Source organism: Drosophila takahashii, chromosome 3R, assembly GCF_030179915.1.
Source record: "Drosophila takahashii strain IR98-3 E-12201 chromosome 3R, DtakHiC1v2, whole genome shotgun sequence".
In the NCBI taxonomy this organism is placed as follows: Eukaryota; Metazoa; Arthropoda; class Insecta; order Diptera; family Drosophilidae; genus Drosophila; species Drosophila takahashii.
Genome location: NC_091681.1, coordinates 6,444,389 through 6,463,492, shown reverse-complemented (window position 1 = coordinate 6,463,492; position 19,104 = coordinate 6,444,389). Strand labels below are relative to the sequence as shown.

At 33.4% G+C, this 19,104-nt stretch overlaps 3 long non-coding RNA genes across 3 annotated transcripts; 1 reads left to right on the top strand and 2 right to left on the bottom strand.

Annotated features, from left to right (window-relative positions):
• Positions 1–2,237: 2,237 nt before the first annotated feature.
• Positions 2,238–3,896, bottom strand: LOC138913657 (uncharacterized). The gene is made up of 3 exons (XR_011419468.1): positions 3,878–3,896; positions 2,572–2,685; positions 2,238–2,512 (listed from the first exon to the last, which is right to left on the bottom strand). It is a non-coding gene; the product is annotated as an uncharacterized lncRNA (long non-coding RNA).
• LOC138913656 (uncharacterized) lies at positions 3,321–3,826 on the top strand. Its single transcript, XR_011419467.1, has 3 exons — positions 3,321–3,469; positions 3,525–3,599; positions 3,654–3,826. It is a non-coding gene; the product is annotated as an uncharacterized lncRNA (long non-coding RNA).
• A 542-nt stretch (positions 3,897–4,438) lies between the features above and the next one.
• On the bottom strand, positions 4,439–5,745 carry LOC138913655 (uncharacterized). Its single transcript, XR_011419466.1, has 4 exons — positions 5,439–5,745; positions 5,309–5,383; positions 5,100–5,254; positions 4,439–4,623 (listed from the first exon to the last, which is right to left on the bottom strand). It is a non-coding gene; the product is annotated as an uncharacterized lncRNA (long non-coding RNA).
• Between the last annotated feature and the right edge of the window lie 13,359 nt (positions 5,746–19,104).

Genomic DNA, 19,104 nt, shown 5'->3' with positions numbered 1-19,104 from the left:
GATGCGATCCAGAACGCATCTTTTGGAATGCATTCAGAAGCATTCCAAAAGATGCGTTATGGATCGACCACTCCAAAACTTCCGACTGGGTTGTTGTTTTGAAAATGCAGTCTCTCTCGAGAGAGTTGCTTGCCGCGATTTTTGTTTAAAAAAGTTTTTGCCTGCGACTTTATAAATGATTTATATGTATTTTTTGTTATTACATTTTATTTCCGTTGTATAACACTAGTTTACAGCCGAAATGCTCCCCAGCAATTGATGGAAAATTCTGTTAGATTTGGACCCCTAGATCACGAAAATAGCACTAAATTTTTTTTTCGATGGCACAGTTTTTTTTTAAAGATTTTTTAAAGTTTGAAATGTTAAATTTCGGACTTTTTTCGAATTTCTTCTTATATCTCGGCAGATATCCACTTGGTTGAGCCAGTTTTAGTTTTATTTTAATGTCAATAGATCAGAGCTTAACTTTGCCATACAGATCAATATGATTGGATGAGTAATGGCAGCGCAGAAGCTCGACAAAGAGGAAAAATGTGTTTTTTGGTCGTCTGTAAGTCGGCTGTATATATCGTAAAAACTCGAAATAAATCCGTTGAAAAATCATAATGGGTACAAACTTAAAGATTTCATCCTACCGAATAAAACAAGCCGGATATGGCCCAAATCCATGGAAAACTGGATTTATGGTGGATTTTTAATGTTCGGATTTTTCCACATTTTTCGGTTGACAGAGTCCAAATTTAAGATTTATCATAGGCGGCGACATGTAAACAAAAATAATTGGTGTTGGCAGCCGGGTCACTAAATAGCTTAATCAGATATTTAAAAGCTAGAAAATTATTAAAGTGAATTTAATTGTTTAATTAAGGTTACTTTATTCATAAGAATGAACTATCCAAATGGATAGTACTTAGTTAAAAATACTCACAGTCATAACGCAAGCAATTTTATATATTTAAAGGAATTTTCAGAAATTAAATTTATTTTATAATTTTCTAGCTTTTAAATTTAGCTATTTTTTGACCCGGCTGCCGTCACCACTCATTTTTGTTTACATGTCGCCGCCTATGATAAATCTTAAATTTGGACTCTGTCAACCGAAAAAAGTGGAAAAATCCGAACTTTAAAAATCCACCATAAATACAGTTTTCCATGGATTTGGGCCATATCCGGCTTGTTTTATTCTGTAGGATGTAAACTTTAAGTTTGTACCCATTATGATTTTTCAACGGATTTATTTCGAGTTTTTACGATATATACAGCCGTCTTACAGACGACCAAAAAACACATTTTTCATCTTTGTCGAGCTTCTGCGCTGCCATTACTCATCCAATCGTATTGATCTGTATGGCAAAGTTAAACTCTGATCTATTGACTTTAAAATAAAACTAAAACTGGCCCAACCGAGTGGATATCTGCCGAGATATAAGAAGAAATTCGAAAAAAGTCCGAAATTTAACATTTCGAACTTTAAAAAATCTTTAAAAAAAAACTGTGCCATCGAAAAAAATTTAGTGCTATTTTCGTGATCTAGGGGTCCAAATCTAACAGAATTTTCCATCAATTGCTGGGGAGCATTTCGGCTGTAAACTAGTGTTATACAACGGAAATAAAATGTAATAACAAAAAATACATATAAATCATTTATAAAGTCGCAGGCAAAAATTTTTTTAAACAAAAATCGCGGCAAGCAACTCTCTCGAGAGAGACTGCATTTCCAAAACAACAACACTCATAGAAATTTTCCGGTAAAATCGCCCTAAAAACATGGAAAATCGCCCTAAAACGGGGGTCAATGGCGACTAGGCAACAAAATTAGGGCAAAATGCCCTAAAAATACGGGTGAATTTGTCATACATTTAGGGCGATTTTTCGTAGATCTAGGGCGATTTTTCTATTTTCAAAGGTAATTGCCCTAAAAATAAGAAATGAGACCCTTAAACTAAAGGCAGTTTCCTTTAAATCCAGGGCGATTTTTTTGGACTTATAGGCGAATTGCCCTGGAAATTGAAAAAAATACCTTTAAACTAAAGGCAGTTTTTTATAAATCTAGGGTGTTTTTCTGGATTTTAAGGCGAATTGCCCTAGAAATAAGGAAAAATATCCTAAAACTAAAGGCAGATTTTCATAAATCTAGGGCCTTTTCTCTGGATTTATAGGTGAATTGCCCTAAAACATGCAAAATGCTCCCCAAAATTTCACGGCCATTTTTCAAAAATAAAAATACAATTTCAATATATATTTTTTTTGTTTTTATATTTTTGTTTGTTGTTATTTACATTAACTACAAATATATTTACACAATTTATAGTTATACAAATTTACATACTCTCCTATTCTTATTGCTAAATGGATTATATCGGGTTTAAAAATAATAAATAACTTTAATAGAAACGGCTTCCCGAGTCCGCAATGGTGTACTTCGCGTTCTTGCTCCCGGCGTCCTTTTTTGTTCTTGCTGTCGGCACCAACACTGAATGGATCGCAAGCCAATTTAAAGTTGATTGTATCTCTATTAAATGAAAACAGTCTAATTATTATATGATAATAGAAAAAAAGAGAAGCACTTACCTTTAGAGCTTTCCAAAAATTTGAGCAGGTTTTTTTCCTGTTGCTTCCTTACTCCTGCTTTTAATAAGTCCGAAAAGTGGTTTGCGAAAGCTGGATCTGAAAAGCGTTCTCGATCTAAAAAAAAAAAAGAAAAAATTGTTAGAAATTAATATAAAAATGCACAACCAACACACACAATTTTCATTTAGCCTCCCTGTAGTTCTCAAGGGGGCCGGTGGCACTTTCGGGGTAGAAAAGGGATCGACCACCCAGTGGTCCCTTAAGGGTCAATAGGTGGCGTGTGTATTTTATACAAGAGCAAAAGAGTTATCGGAGAGGGAACACTTCTATGTGAACACTTCTATATGAGTTAAAAAAATTGTAAAATGAAATTTTTGACAAGTATATAATGATTTTAATAACGAATACAACTTTATTTTGTTTATATAAAAAACAAATTTAAAAAAGTTAAAATAATAAAATAAAAACTTAATAATGAGATAAAATAAAATAATAAATGATAGAATTTTATTTCTTTTTATATTATTTATATTTAATAATGAGCAATTTAGCTGCAGCAATATTTTTAACAATAGCGGTGGTTCAGTAGCAAAACGTTTTCTTTCCTTCCATAACAAGCGGATTTTATTGGTGCTTAGATATATAAAATAAATATATAAGTACCTAATTTTATATACATAGAACTAAACAAAAATAATATTAGCGAATGTTTTTATTGCCATCGATTATACGATATCGGTAGTCGCAATATTAATCGTAACGGATTGCCATAACTACCCAACCCCGCTACCATCACTAACCCAACGTTTGCGCCAAATTTTGTAAACATTGTATTTAATTTGTCTTATTGCACATTTAAAGTGTTATATTTTGTTGTGATCTGAAGTGTCGTCAACAGGTGAGTAACACCATGAGTTGTGCAAGTGAAATACCTAATAATGTGTGATATTTAGCCATGAACAGCAACAGGCACATTCGTCGATTTGTTAAAGAGGAGAAGGAGAAATAGTGGTGCAAAGGACTCCTACGTAAGTCTTTTTTCTTTGATATAAATATTTTAGTGAAATTTTCTTCCTTTTTAGATTAAAGCCATGAGATCGTTGTTGCTGCCAGAAGGGGGTTTAAAAAACTTGCGGAGGGTTCTCACGGATGAGTTTGTTGTGGGATTTAATGTTAGGGGCCTTTCTGGAAAAAAAAGCCGTAAACTCCTTTACACATTTCTATGGTGCACTACACGGTAGGTTATTTTTATTACTGTATTTTTTATAATACACTTAGTTTCTTGATTCAATTTCAATCTATTTACTTAGAATGCCATCTGTCTTTAATCCTATTTCTTTCTGTCTTTTTCTGCTTTTCACTTTTAAAACATGGTTTGATGTAAAGAGGCTTGTATAACAAAATCTAAAAATATATATTTAAACCCATGCAGAGGGAATTATAATTTAGTCCAGAAGTTTGTTACGCAGTAAAGGAGACCTTTTCAAACCTATAAAGTAAATCCATTTAACCATGTCCGTCTGTCTGTCGGTTCAAGTTTCAAAAGCGTGAAATAAGTCTACATTTAACTGTTGGTTATTCTTATTTTATATTTATGCTATTCTAGTCACAATTTTATTCCTGAAAGCTGCAAGGGTATTAAAACTTTGGCTTGCCGAAGTTAGTTTCTGTTCTCATTTTATTTTAAAACACTAAAATCTTATTTTTTTTAGATATTGTTTTAGAATCTGGTAATGCAGAAATATTGATTCCCAAGGCAATTCAATTGCAAAAGAAACGATTTTTTAAAAATAAATTCAAATCAAATAATAACAACAATGAGGAACTCAACAAAAACGTGTCAGCAGAGGAATTTGTTCAATATTATAAGTAGACAATTTTTCTATTTTTTAATTTATATTTATTGAACAAATTCCTCTGCTGACACGTTTTTGTTGAGTGCCTCATTGTTGTTATTATTTGATTTGGATTTATTTTTAAAAAATCGTTTCTTTTGCAATTGAATTGCCTTGGGAATCAATATTTCTGCATTACCAGATTCTGAAACAATATCTAAAAAAAAATAAGATTTTAGTGTTTTAAAATAAAATGAGAACAGAAACTAACTTCGGCAAGCTAAAGTTTTAATACCCTTGCAGCTTTCAGGAATAAAATTGTGACTAGAAAAGCATAAATATAAAATAAGAATAACCAACAGTTAAATGTAGACTTATTTCACGCTTTTGAAACTTGAGCCGACAGACAGACGGACATGGTTAAATGGATTTACTTTATAGGTTTGAAAAGGTCTCCTTTACTGCGTAACAAACTTCTGGACTAAATTATAATTCCCTCTGCATGGGTTTAAATATATATTTTAAGATTTTGTTATACAAGCCTGTTTACATCAAACCATGTTTTAAAAGTGAAAAGCAGAAAAAGACAGAAAGAAATAGGATTAAAGACAGATGACATTCTAAGTAAATAGATTGAAATTGAATCAAGAAACTAAGTGTATTATAAAAAATACAGTTATAAAAATAACCTACCGTGTAGTGCACCATAGAAATGTGTAAAGGAGTTTACGGCTTTTTTTTCCAGAAAGGCCCCTAACATTAAATCCCACAACAAACTCATCCGTGAGAACCCTCCGCAAGTTTTTTAAACCCCCTTCTGGCAGCAACAACGATCTCATGGCTTTAATCTAAAAAGGAAGAAAATTTCACTAAAATATTTATATCAAAGAAAAAAGACTTACGTAGGAGTCCTTTGCACCACTATTTCTCCTTCTCCTCTTTAACAAATCGACGAATGTGCCTGTTGCTGTTCATGGCTAAATATCACACATTATTAGGTATTTCACTTGCACAACTCATGGTGTTACTCACCTGTTGACGACACTTCAGATCACAACAAAATATAACACTTTAAATGTGCAATAAGACAAATTAAATACAATGTTTACAAAATTTGGCGCAAACGTTGGGTTAGTGATGGTAGCGGGGTTGGGTAGTTATGGCAATCCGTTACGATTAATATTGCGACTACCGATATCGTATAATCGATGGCAATAAAAACATTCGCTAATATTATTTTTGTTTAGTTCTATGTATATAAAATTAGGTACTTATATATTTATTTTATATATCTAAGCACCAATAAAATCCGCTTGTTATGGAAGGAAAGAAAACGTTTTGCTACTGAACCACCGCTATTGTTAAAAATATTGCTGCAGCTAAATTGCTCATTATTAAATATAAATAATATAAAAAGAAATAAAATTCTATCATTTATTATTTTATTTTAGCTCATTATTAAGTTGTTATTTTATTATTTTAACTTTTTTAAATTTGTTTTTTATATAAACAAAATAAAGTTGTATTCGTTATTAAAATCATTATATACTTGTCAAAAATTTCATTTTACAATTTTTTTAACTCATATAGAAGTGTTCACATAGAAGTGTTCCCTCTCCGATAACTCTTTTGCTCTTGTATAAAATACACACGCCACCTATTGACCCTTAAGGGACCACTGGGTGGTCGATCCCTTTTCTACCCCGAAAGTGCCACCGGCCCCCTTGAGAACTACAGGGATTGTTTTGACCTGTCAACCACACACACATACACACATGTATTACATATGTATCCATTAATTGCGTCTTAAAATTTCGTTTGACTCTTCCTTGTTTTTAGGGCAATTTCAGAACATTTTTTTTGCTATTTTGTTCTACGTTTTAGGGCGATTTCGCCCTAAAAAGAAGGAATTACTTTTGGAGTCGACTCATAAAAATTCGCCCTAAAAACAGGGCAAATTGGCCTTTTTAGAAAAACTAACCCTAAAAAATATTTTCCATGGCGATTTTTTGTAACTTTAGGGGTAGCCACCCGTATAATAAGAAAATTGTTCGTAGTTTTAGGGCGACCTCGGTTTTAGGGCGACTTTTCTAGTATTTAGGTAAAAACCCAGTCGGAAGTTTTGGAGTGGTCGATCCAGAACGCATCTTTTGGAATGCTTCTGAATGCATTTGAGCGTTGAGCGCATGGTGGAACTATACAAGGTGGTCTCGTCAGCTCTGCTGAGGACGTTAAATATGTTAACCTCTCTGTCTCTCTTAAGCGATAGAATGAGAAAGCTAGATAGAGACTGGCACAAATAACGTCCTCAAAAGAGGGCAGCTCTCGCGACGAGATCACCTTGTATAGTTCTACCATGGTTGAGCCTATTTAAGAAAGTTAAAGTGCGATCCCTCTAAGAGTCAATTAATAGGTAAGCAATTTAAATAAATTTAAATATAAATTTGGTAAGTGTGTGAAAATTTATGGTAAGCAAAGGGCATACTATTCTAATAGATTTGGCTATTAATAATATTGCAGGCCGCAAATACCATCCTTATCTAATATTAATTTTTATTTTCGATTGCAGGTATAATTTCAATTTCAGGTATTGTTGATAATTTGGCAGTAAGTAAGTAAATTTTAATAATAATATATTAAATATTTATTATAAATATTAATAATTTTATTTTTACCTTTTTTGTTTTCTTTTCTCTTTTTTGTTTAGGAAATATTTATAATGTTATTTTTATCTTTTTTTGTTTTGTTTTCTTTTCTTTTCTTTTCTTTTCCTTTCTTTTCTTTTCTTTTTTGTTTTGGAAATATTTATCGTATTTTTATCTTTTTGTTTTGTTGGGTGAACTTCCGTTTAGCTCCTACCCCCAATTTTGTTCAAACTTTCCATATCGACGTGTTTTTGGGTCCTGATTATTGGAAAAATAGTCAAAGTTGGCGCAAATAACGGGATCATGGAAAATAACGGTAAAAAGTGTTTTTCTTAAATATCTTCGAATATAATAACTTAATCAAAAAGCTAGCTAGGAGAAATGAAAGCTATTAAATAAATGAGTATTTTATGTTTTATACATTTTTTCTGTAAAACTAATAGTTTTCGTTAAAAACGCTAAATAAGAAAATTTTTTCACAATGTTTGAAAATAAAAAACCGTTGGAGCACACTTGCGTCATTTTGCCCGATATATTGCACGAAAGCTTCATGTTATATCGGTGTGTCAAAATTTATATCGATGTCTCTCAATGTATTAGCGATGATACTACCTAAGCACGAGAATGGCATTACATTTTTTAAGAAGAGCATTTCTGTTCTCGTAGTTAAATATAACATTTAGAAAACAAAATAAAATACAAATTATACAACGGAAATAAAATGTAATAACAAAAAATACATATAAATCATTTATAAAGTCGCACGAAAAAATTTTTTTAAACAAAAATCGCGGCGTTTTTTGTTTAAAAAAACTTTTGCCTGCGGCGCTTTCCTCACCCGTACCTTACTACTTTCTTTAAAAGCTTATCCAGCTTTCATTCAGGTCATCCGTTCCATTTTCTTTTTTCGAGGAACATGAACACGATACATCGTATAAAAAGTCAAAATAGGTCCATCACTAGAGTAGAAGGTAAAATGCTGTTATCGACTAATCGAAAACTATCTGTCGCCATTTTATGGCTGGATATTGCAGTATTTTAAAATGTTCACACCCAATTTAAAATACTTCTTTTAGTTTTTCCTCGAAAACCTTTATGTTTACGAAGAAAATGATTAATACACAAAAGATCCGTTTTATAAATATCTTCTGTTTTTGTCTAAAACATTTTTTGATTTTCCTCATATTTTCCGAAAAAACTGAAAAAAACCGAAAATTTTAACATTTTTACCGTTATTTTTCAAGATTCCGTTATTTGCGCCAACTTTGGCTATTTTTCCCGTAATCAGGACCCAAAAAGACGTCAATATGGAAAGTTTGAAAAAAATTGGGGGTAGGAGCTAAACGGAAGTTTATCCCAAATTATAAATATAAAAACCCAATAACTTAGGGGAGTGTAGGGTAAGGTGACGAACGATTCGTTTTTTTAATGTAACTTTTGTAAAAATCAATATTTTTCAAAAGTGTAAACGCAGAAAGTTGCTTACATCTACTGAGCATATCCCTGTAAAATTCGAAATTCGAAATTCCAATGCAGCTAAATCCCACAGCGTTTGGCGTGAACCCTACTTTTTTTGCACATTAAAAAGTTATAGGGTAATGTGACGAACGATTTGTTCTTTAATGTAACTTCTCCAAAAATCAATATTTTTTAAAAGTGTAAAAGCAGAAAGTTGTTTACATTTACTGAGCATATTTCTAAAAAAATTTGGATTCGAAATTTCAACGTAGCCAAATCCCACAGCGTTTGGTGTAAACCATCCTTTTTACAAACAAAAAAATACATTTTTTTATATATTATTTACGGAAAGGTTATTTTCGATACGGAAAAGAAAAAAGTAATAAGATAATACCCAAACTTACAAAAAAAAATAGTCAAAGTGCAAATTTTTTTTTTAAATTAAATTAAACTGACGTCACTATTAAAAACAACAATAAAACTGCAGCAGTAAATGTTATCTGGTATTATTATATTTTTTTTTACAAATAATCAACGATAACAGTTAAAATTCTTGAATAAAAAAAGTTCGTCACAATACCCTACAAAAAGTTCGTCACGATACCCTACAAGGTAGACTTGGAGCAAAAACGGTGTCACTCTCAAACGGCGCAAAAGAAAAAAACGCGAGGTACCAAAAACTGTTGATAAAGATCTCATGTATACGTGCATATATTTGCCTGATTTTATTTTCCACTCATCTTTGCTCTGGCACTGCTGAAACACAAGTAAATTGAATGGGTTTGCTAGTTTGCGCACCACATTTTTAGCGAAAATTACCTCACGAACAAATTACGGGACTTCTTATAAATATTACTGTAAATACATTGTCGACACGATAAGGGGAGACGACTACATTTATTTGGAATTTTTGTCGTGACGTCATATATGAGATTCGACGAGTTCGTCACATTACCCTACTCGTTAAATTACCCTACACTCCCCTACTATTTTGAGAAAAACATCTTGGTCGCCGCACGCGGGAATCGAACCGCTAACCCGCTCGCCTCACAGTTTGCAGTCAAGCACTCTACTAGCTGCGCCACGGAAGCATCACGTGTGGATGACTTAGTTATAGCGACATACGACATAAAAGGATTAGTAAATTTTAAACAATCCCTAATGACAAAATTTAGAATGTCTGACTTGGGTGAAATACGATACTTTATTGGAATGAAAATAGAAGTGGGCCAAGATCAGATATCTTTAAGTCAGTCTGCTTACATAAAAGTAAAAGTAAGTAAGTTTAATATGGAAGATTGCAAATCTGTAAATACTCCACACCCTAGTAAGCTAGATTATGAAATGTTAAATTCAGACGCAATTTACGATGCTCCTTGTCGAAATTTAATTGGTAGTTTAATGTACATAATGCTCTGTACACGACCTGATATAACTACTGCCATCAATATCCTAAGTAGATATACTAATAAAAATAATATTGAACTATGGAAATGTTTAAAAAGGGTTTTAAGATATTTTAAAGGAAATATTAATATGAAACTCATTTTTAAGAAAAATTTAAATTATGAAAATATATTTGTTGACTCAGATTGGGGTGGAAATCAGAATGACAGAAAAAGTACAACTGGTTATCTTTTTAAAATGTTTAACTCTAATTTAATTTGTTGGAATACAAAGAGACAGAATTCAGTAGCAGCTTCCTCCACAGAAGCAGAGTATATGGCCTTGTTTGAAGCTGTCAGGGAAGCATTATGGCTTAAGTCCCTTTTAGAAAGCATTAATATTGAATTTGATGCTCCAATAAAAAATATTCGAAGATATCCAGGGTTGTATAAGCATAGCCAGTAATCCCTCTTGTCATAAGAGGTCAAAACATATAGATATTAAATATCATTTTTCCAGAGAACAAATTGAGAATAATGTTATTTCCATTGAGTATATTCCTACAAAAAAACAGCTGGCGGACATTTTCACGAAACCATTACCTTCCGGAAGATTTATGGAATTAAGAGGAAAAATGGGACTACACAAAGATGTCTAAATTCAACCACAACAATGAAGAGACAATGAAAACTATTTTACATTCCTTGTTTGATTTTTTATAACATTTTTATACTTTAAAAGCTATGTTTAACGTACCTAATGAATTGAAAAGACTAAAGTCAAGTCTGAAGTTATGTAACTGAAGTTCCTTCTACATTTTAATTTAATTATTATTTTAACATATTGTTTAGTACCTACATATATACAGCTGTGAAAAAAATAATAGCACCACTAACCCAAAAAAATTTTAACTAGTCACCCTGCTCACATTTTTTAACTTTTTTAACTTTTCAAAACGGGTTTTAAATAGTAAGACTAAACATAATTTGAATATGAAAAAAAAATGTTAGCTTTATAAAAGGTTTCTGGACTTATTTAAGAAAATCTATGCAAAACTGGAAAAACGTACGAAAAAAACAAGAGAGAACGCTATAGTCGGGTTGTTGTCCCGACTATCTAATACCCGTCACTCAGCTAAAGGGAGTGCGAACGCTGTGTCGGGTTGGTGTCCCGACTAATAATCGTAACTCAGCTAAAGGGAGTGCGAGGGAGATAGATATATAATTTTTGATTGCGTATAACTTTTTAATGAATGGTCCGATTTGAAAAATGTCTTCTACATTTCGATAGGTATAAATATACACAACAAAATTGCATTTATACTTCTCAGAAATCTTTAAAGATGTGGGCGCAGGACCCATTTTAAAATCGTTAGTGGGCGATTGTGGGCGTTAGAGGGGGCGTGGCGCTCGGCTAAAATAAACTTGCGCTGCGTAGGAAGCCAAAGAATATTTGTGGGAAATCTCAACCTTCTAGCTTTTGTAGTTTCTGAGATCTCAGCGTTCATACAGACGGGCAGACAGACAGACAGACAGACAGACAGACGGACAGACGGACAGACGGACATGGCTAGATCGACTCGGCTAGTGACCCTGATCAAGAATATATATACTTTATGGGGTCGGAAACGCTTCCTTCTAGCTGTTACATACTTTTGCACGAATCTAGTATACCCTTTTACTCTACGAGTAACGGGTATAATAATAGCACCACTTCTCTAAAAAAAGAATAAAAGGTAGAAAAATGACAAATGGGTAACTTAATCTTTAGTTGGCGGTAGTTAACAAGTAAATCTAAGTTTAAAGTGTAAATATCTTTTGCGATTTTTGGATATAATGACTTACTATCGATTAAACAAGTCAGGACCCTACCTATAAAGGTTTGGGGCCCAAAAGTCATGATATATTTTCAAATTTTGTTCGGAAATGATTTAAGACGTTTTAGATTAACTGTATAAACTTTCTTTAAAAAAAAAACTCGAAGATTTTTGGTTGTGTTATGGTCAAGCGAGTACACAAGTCACTGTATATTGCTGACTGAGTACTTTCGAACTCTTTCTTTGCTATCCTGACCGTGATCCTGGCCGGATTTTATTGGTCAAAGATTCATTTAAGAAGTATTTTGTATTCAGTTTAAGCTACGAATTACTACCGTATTACTATTTACAACATAGGATGATTCATGAACGTTGTATTCATCCGTATTGATCTTACTTCAAGAAGGAAAAACAAGCCTATGTTAATACTAGGTCCATGCTCAATAAATGGATGTTTTGGTACCATGTTTTTTGTCAATTTAGGTGTTTAGAAGACACATGACTTATAAAAAGGATTTCTTCTTACCCAATTTAACATTGCCTTCACACATTCTCATAAGTTTGCGGGCATTCATTTGTAAGTTTTTTTGACGAGCCCTATGCCCTTGTAAATGTGTTTCGCATTTCGGATAGGATTTTTTTTTTAAGTGCATGTTTTATAAATTTGTTTATTGAAACATTATCCAACTATTAAAATATTCGCTATTTTTTTAAGCACGTGTTTTAGTTTAGTTTTGGCCCTGATAAGATTCTTTGTGCTTTGTGATATAACATTTTTGAAGGAAAAGTGGGCCAGGACTCGGTTTTTCTGTGTTATCCTTTAAAGTTTATGCCATTCTTAATGAAGATGATCCAAAACCTAACCAGTCCAACCGGTTTTCATGACCTTTTTCCATCCAATATGTTTCTTTTTTGAATATTTTTCTTTTCCGACTTGGAAAATTTTTCACATGTCCTTGTATTGCCAAATGGTAATCAATTTGTTGTCTGGATATCAGGAGAAGTTAGTTTTAGTCAAATCTCATAAAATATATCCTTTATACACAAGAATATTAGCGCATCGTAACGTTTTATTTAAAGAAAACGGAAGTGGTGCTATTATTTTTTTCGGCCTTTTTTTGACATTTTTTCTTAAAATCTGAAAAAATTATATGTAGACAATATTTTCGATATCCGTGTCAATTTTTTCAAATAGTTGGAATACTAATCAAGATAATAAAAAACACTTCTTATATAAAAATCCCCGTTTTCTACATATTTCTTTAATATTAAGAACCTGAGACGAAGTGGTGCTATTATTTTTTTCGCACCTGTATATATATATGGGCACTTCCAAAATGTCGCTCGTGACATTTGCACACCTTTAAAGTTGAAAAAAATTGTAAAACAATGGATTTTAATTTTAATTATGGGCTTTTCTTTTCACTCTTCCCAAGCTCTATTTTTGGTAAAAATCTTAATTTTGTACCACTTTTAGTTTTAAAGATATCGGTAAAAAACGGCCGTATTCGCTCGGGACAAAAATAGAAGTGGATTTCGGGGAAGTTCATACAACACCAGAAATTAGCAAATTCTGATGGAATATTTGAATGCGATTTTTTTTAGAATGTTGTTCAAACATGTCGCTGTGAAATGCTTTTGGTTTTACTAAAAAATTCGTTGCCGTTTTTTTTTATGCAGTTTCAACCACATTCGCTCGGGACATTTTTTCCGACTGTTTTGTAAAGCGGATTTCTTTACCTCCATCTCTCAATTGCTGGATGTTTTGCTTTTAACATAATAGTTTAGTATGTGAATGAAGCATTCAGTACAGAAAAATGTCACATATTAGCATTCCTATAGGATAAATTTACAACAGAAGACAGGTCCAAAAAATAACAAAAAATAGCCAAAAACTGATTTTTGCGTATATTGGTGGGGTTTGTCATAAAAATAATCAAACTATACTCCAAATTTGTAGTTAAGCTCAGTATCCAACTAATTAGAAACTAATATCGGGGCAAAATCATGTGGAAATATGTTTTATTCAAGTTTCAAGGTTTTTGGCTTGGTGGACTTTTTTTTGGAAGTGCCCATATATAATGACCTGATTGGGTTTTATCTGGGTTTTCCCAATCCTCGCAGCAAATGCTCGGTCATATTGTAATACCTCCCCAGAATACAATTCAGCCACTTTTAATGAAAAACTTATATATTTTGAACGTATGTTTTGAGGGGGCGTGTTGAACATAACAGTTTATTCGCCATCCCTACTGTTATGTACATTACAAAAATTATACATTATAGAAATCCCTATAGGGATACTTTTGAATATTTCGGCACACTTTTCGTTTATCCTTCTCTTTCTGATCCTCGTGTACAAGTGGCTGGTTGTGTGCAGAAAATAAGAAATATAAACCAAAGCTTTGGAGTTGCTACCTGTCAATGGTTTCAACCAATCGAGTATTACTATAAAAGAGTAGATGTCGATTTGCGTCATGTTCCCCCAGCCCAAACCATAAGACCTAAAATTCTGGAAAAAATTGGGTCTGAATCGTGTGTTAGAGGAGGTGTACACTAAAGGAAAGGATTTTTTTTAAATTCGGCTCCTGAGGAATTCCAGGACTCTCGAAAAATACGAAATTTCGGGATTAAAACATGAACCATTCCCACAGTTTTCAACCAAATAAGTTGATGTTTTTATTATACCCGTTACTCGTAGAGTAAAAGAGTATATTGTATTCGTGCAAAAGTATGTAACAGCTAGAAGGAAGCATTTCCGACCCTATAATGTATATATATTCTTGATCAGGGTCACTAGCCGAGTCGATCTAGCCATGTCCGTCTGTCTGTCTGTCTGTCTGTCTGTCTGTCTGTCTGGATGAACGCTGGGATCTCGGAAACTATAAAAGCCAGAGGATTGACATTTTGCATTCAGATTCTAGGAGTTCCTACGCAGCGAAAGTTTGTTTCAAAAGGGTGCCACGCCCCCTCTAACGCCCACAATCGCTTATACACGATTTTAAAAATTTCAATATTTCGGAAAAGTAAAAATGCCGTTTTTTTGTGTCTATGAATACCTATCGAATCGGACCATTCGTTAAAATGTTACGGCGGATCAAAGTTTTTATCTCCATCTCCTTCGCACTCCCTTTAGCTGAGTAACGGGTATCTGATAGTCGGGGCATCCGACTATAGCGTTCTCTCTTGTTTTAAGCTTTATTTGTGAAAATCTTTGAAAGCCCAGAAGATGAGCCCCAACCGACTTCCGGTTGGGGGCACTTAATTCTTTTTCCGCACCGATTATGCTATCGGATCCGTTTTTGGTTTAAACTTTAAAGTGTGGAGCTATGCCATACAATTTTTTTTTTTGGACCCACGCACAGTGGCGCCTTGGGCCAAAAAACCTGCAATAAATCACTTTTTCGACTTTGTCCCATACCAATCGACAGGTAATTGATCCACTATTACAAATATGTAACCCTTTTTCAAATCAAAAAATGTTTGTAAAAGATATGCCCTTTCAAAGTTGAACAATTTTTCACTTAAAAAAAACACACCGTTTTTAGGTTATTTTTCGCACTTCCGGGGGGTTTTTCTTAAAAACTAGGCATCGAATAGCTTTGCTTCTTTTTTCCACGGATTGGTGTGTAAGTTAAGAGTAAAAAAAAGTAAAACATATTGCAGTTTGCCATCCGCATCTCTTAGTAATGCGTTATTTGCGAAACGTCCATTTTTTCCATTTTTCAACTTTGATGGAAAATAAAAAAAAACAAGAGAGAACGCTATAGTCGGGTTGGTGTCCCGACTATCTAATACCCGTCACTCCGCTAAAGGGAGTGCGAACGCTGTGTCGGGTTGGTGTCCCGACTAATAATCGTAACTCAGCTAAAGGGAGTGCGAGGGAGATAGATATATGTTGACAATTTATAAATCGTATAACTTTTTAATGAATGGTCCGATTTGAAAAATGTCTTCTACATTTCGATAGGTATAAATATACACAACAAAATTGCATTTATATTTCTCGGAAATCTTTAAAGATGTGGGCGCAGGACCCATTTTAAAATCGTTAGTGGGCGATTGTGGGCGTTAGAGGGGGCGTGGCGCTCGGCTAAAATAAACTTGCGCTGCGTAGGAAGCCAAAGAATATGTGTGGGAAATCTCAACCTTCTAGCTTTTGTAGTTTCTGAGATCTCAGCGTTCATACAGACGGACAGACGGACAGACGGACAGACGGACAGACGGACATGGCTAGATCGACTCGGCTAGTGACCCTGATCAAGAATATATATACTTTATGGGGTCGGAAACGCTTCCTTCTAGCTGTTACATACTTTTGCACGAATCTAGTATACCCTTTTACTCTACGAGTAACGGGTATAACTATTTAATACTATTTTTTTATACTTCCGTAAAACGTTATTTGGACTTTCTTCTTGATATTACGAAAGTTGTAGCTGCGTCCGCCTGCGTCCGCGGTTTTAAGAGCCAAAAGAGGGAAAAAAGTCATGGTCCCAGAAATTGCATATGGTGCAACCTTGTGAAAGATTTGTCCAAAACATGGTTTTAAAGTCCTGAAAATTTTATATGATGTTCAACAGCTCGATATAAGAAATTTTAGTTTTACCACTTTTGGAAAAACTCGCTCTAAAATACGGAAGGCCGTAACTTCTAACAGACTTGTGCTGTATCTCGTTTGAAAGGTTTTTAAAAAAGCTTTAAGCGCCTCCTATATGTAGTTTGTGTAAATGTAATATTGAAAAAGATATGCACAAAACAATTTTTTTTTTTAATTTTTTTGTTTAGCTTTTTTTATTTTTTTCAAAAACGGCTCTAACGATTTTCTTTAAAACTTTAAACTGTATAGCCCTTGAGATTCCTTAAATTTTGGTATATATCATATTACTGTAAAAAATCAAGTTTAAAAGTTATTTAGAAACGAAAATAGCCACTTTTGCCAGCTCAAAACAACTTACGCTGCCTAAGCATTGAATTTAGTATGTGCGCATCCAAACTGTATTCTAGGGTCATGGAATCACAACCTTTTCACAGAGTTAGAATCTAGTAATTATAGTCCAGAAATGTTAAGTCTATTGGATTTACCAAGTTTACCAAATTGTGACCATTATTTCAAAAAACATAAAATATAAAAATTTTTATTTTTAAAAAAAAACTTCAACTCTTTTTTTTTTGTTATTTTAGTTTTTAAAAATTAAAACATAAAAAATAAACTAATCTAACTAAAATAATAAACTAATTTTATAATTTTTAAAAATTACAACATAAAAAAATAAACTAAAAAAAACAAAAACTTTTTAAAAAAACTTTTTTTTTTGTCGGAAAAAAAATGGATTTGTTTTTAAATTCTGACTTTGCCGATTTGTAAGTACGCCTCTGCCACGCCCACTCCCTGTCTCAAGCAATAATTTGAAAGGTGGATCAATTATCTATCATTTGCCGTTTACATCATTCAATTATCTTCACTGGTTCAAAAGTTATGATTTATTACCAAAAAAAAGTCAAAAGGCGCAACTGTGCCACGGTTGATTTTATATGATTTTTTTTGTAAGATTGCGGTGGTTGCTGGGGGCCTTTTTGGCAGCACGTTGTTTTGGTTTTTTGCATGCTTCGGCTGTTCGCAGCACTCACGAACGAATTCCGAACACAGCTCTCACAAAAACAACGTGAGCAGAAGCAGAGAGAGTCATTTGAAGCAAAAAAGGAGGCGGCCAATGTTTTTTTTCTGGTTTGGAAACGCCTGATCAATATTTTACTATTTGGATACCAGAACGAATAATTCAATAGATGCATTTTTAGTCAAGGTGTGGCGCTAGCCCGTAAAATGCAAAAGGAGTTTTTGTTTTGATTTAAAAAAAAATTTTGAATGCTTTTCACATTTGAATGTATGAAACGCAATGACACACACACACACATCGAAAATTGGCATGTACATAAGTATGTAATGATTAAATTAGGATAAAACACCTAATGGATGCAATTCTAAATCAAAATGTGTATATATCCCGTAAAATATTCAAGAAATTAGAAAAACTATCGAGATCTGCATCAGAGAGCTGCAACGAGTCAATCATTTTCGGGTACACCCGATCATTTACTCGTATCCGTTTTGATTAATCGCTTCGGGTGAGCGAAATGAAATGAGCGGTGAGCGAATGCGATCGTGCCATGAATGATCGTTTGTGATCGTTCAAGTGTGTGATCTGATCGTGTGTGAACGTTCGGCTTGAAGATTTTACCCGTTTGTGATCGAATATTTTGTGCAATCGATTGGTGTGATCGTGCTTCGCGCCTATCGGTATGACAATGCAGTTCGTGTTATTGCTTTATATTTGGCACAACATATTTTTATATTTGCACAAAAGGACAACAAGTAATAGATTTTAAAAGCGTTTTAGAACTAATATCAAATGGAAGCTACACGTTGTCAGGCCACCGGAAAGGAAAAAGTTTCATATGGAATAAATATTTCACAATAAACATATATGCACACACAAAAAAAAAACTTGGTAAAATCAACTGTAATAATTGTCAAACAGGCCCCAACCAGCAAAATTGTCAATTCTACTAAGTAAATAGTCATTTCACAACAACAAAATACACACAATTAGCAAAGACACAAACCCAAAGCAAAAACAAAATACACGTAACCATTTTAATAGTTACGTAACTATCTTTGTTGGTCAATTTTACCAAGTTTTTTTTTTGTGTGTAATACATTGAAGTGCACTCTCCATCTATTTTATTTCGTCGTCACAAGAAATCATATTAATCCGTTCACAATCTATTCATGTACAACTGACTCGAGGTCGCAATCATCGGGAACGATTGAGCGCTTCGGAACGATCATTTTGTTCACCTACACCCGAAGTTCAAAATCACATCATTGATCGTTACGAAGCGAGTCGGGTAGTTGATCGGATCGTACTTTGGCTTTCGGGTTTGTTCGTGATTATTCGTTGCCGAGTGAGTTTACCGGATTAAACGAAAATGATCGCGCGATGATCGATCGTACTCGATCATACTCGTTGCAGCTCTCTGATCTGCATATACACACGTTCATACGAACATATGGGCACTTCCAAAAAAAAGTCCACCAAGCCAAAAACCTTGAAACTTGAATAAAACATATTTCCACATGATTTTGCCCCGATATTAGTTTCTAATTAGTTGGATACTGAGCTTAACTACAAATTTGGAGTATAGTTTGATTATTTTTATGACAAACTCCACAAATATACGCAAAAATCAGTTTTTGGCTATTTTTTTGTTATTTTTTGGACCTGTCTTCTGTTGTTAATTTATCCTATAGGAATGCTAATATGTGACATTTTTCTGTACTGAATGCTTCATTCACATGCTAAACTATTAAGTTAAAAGCAAAACATCCAGC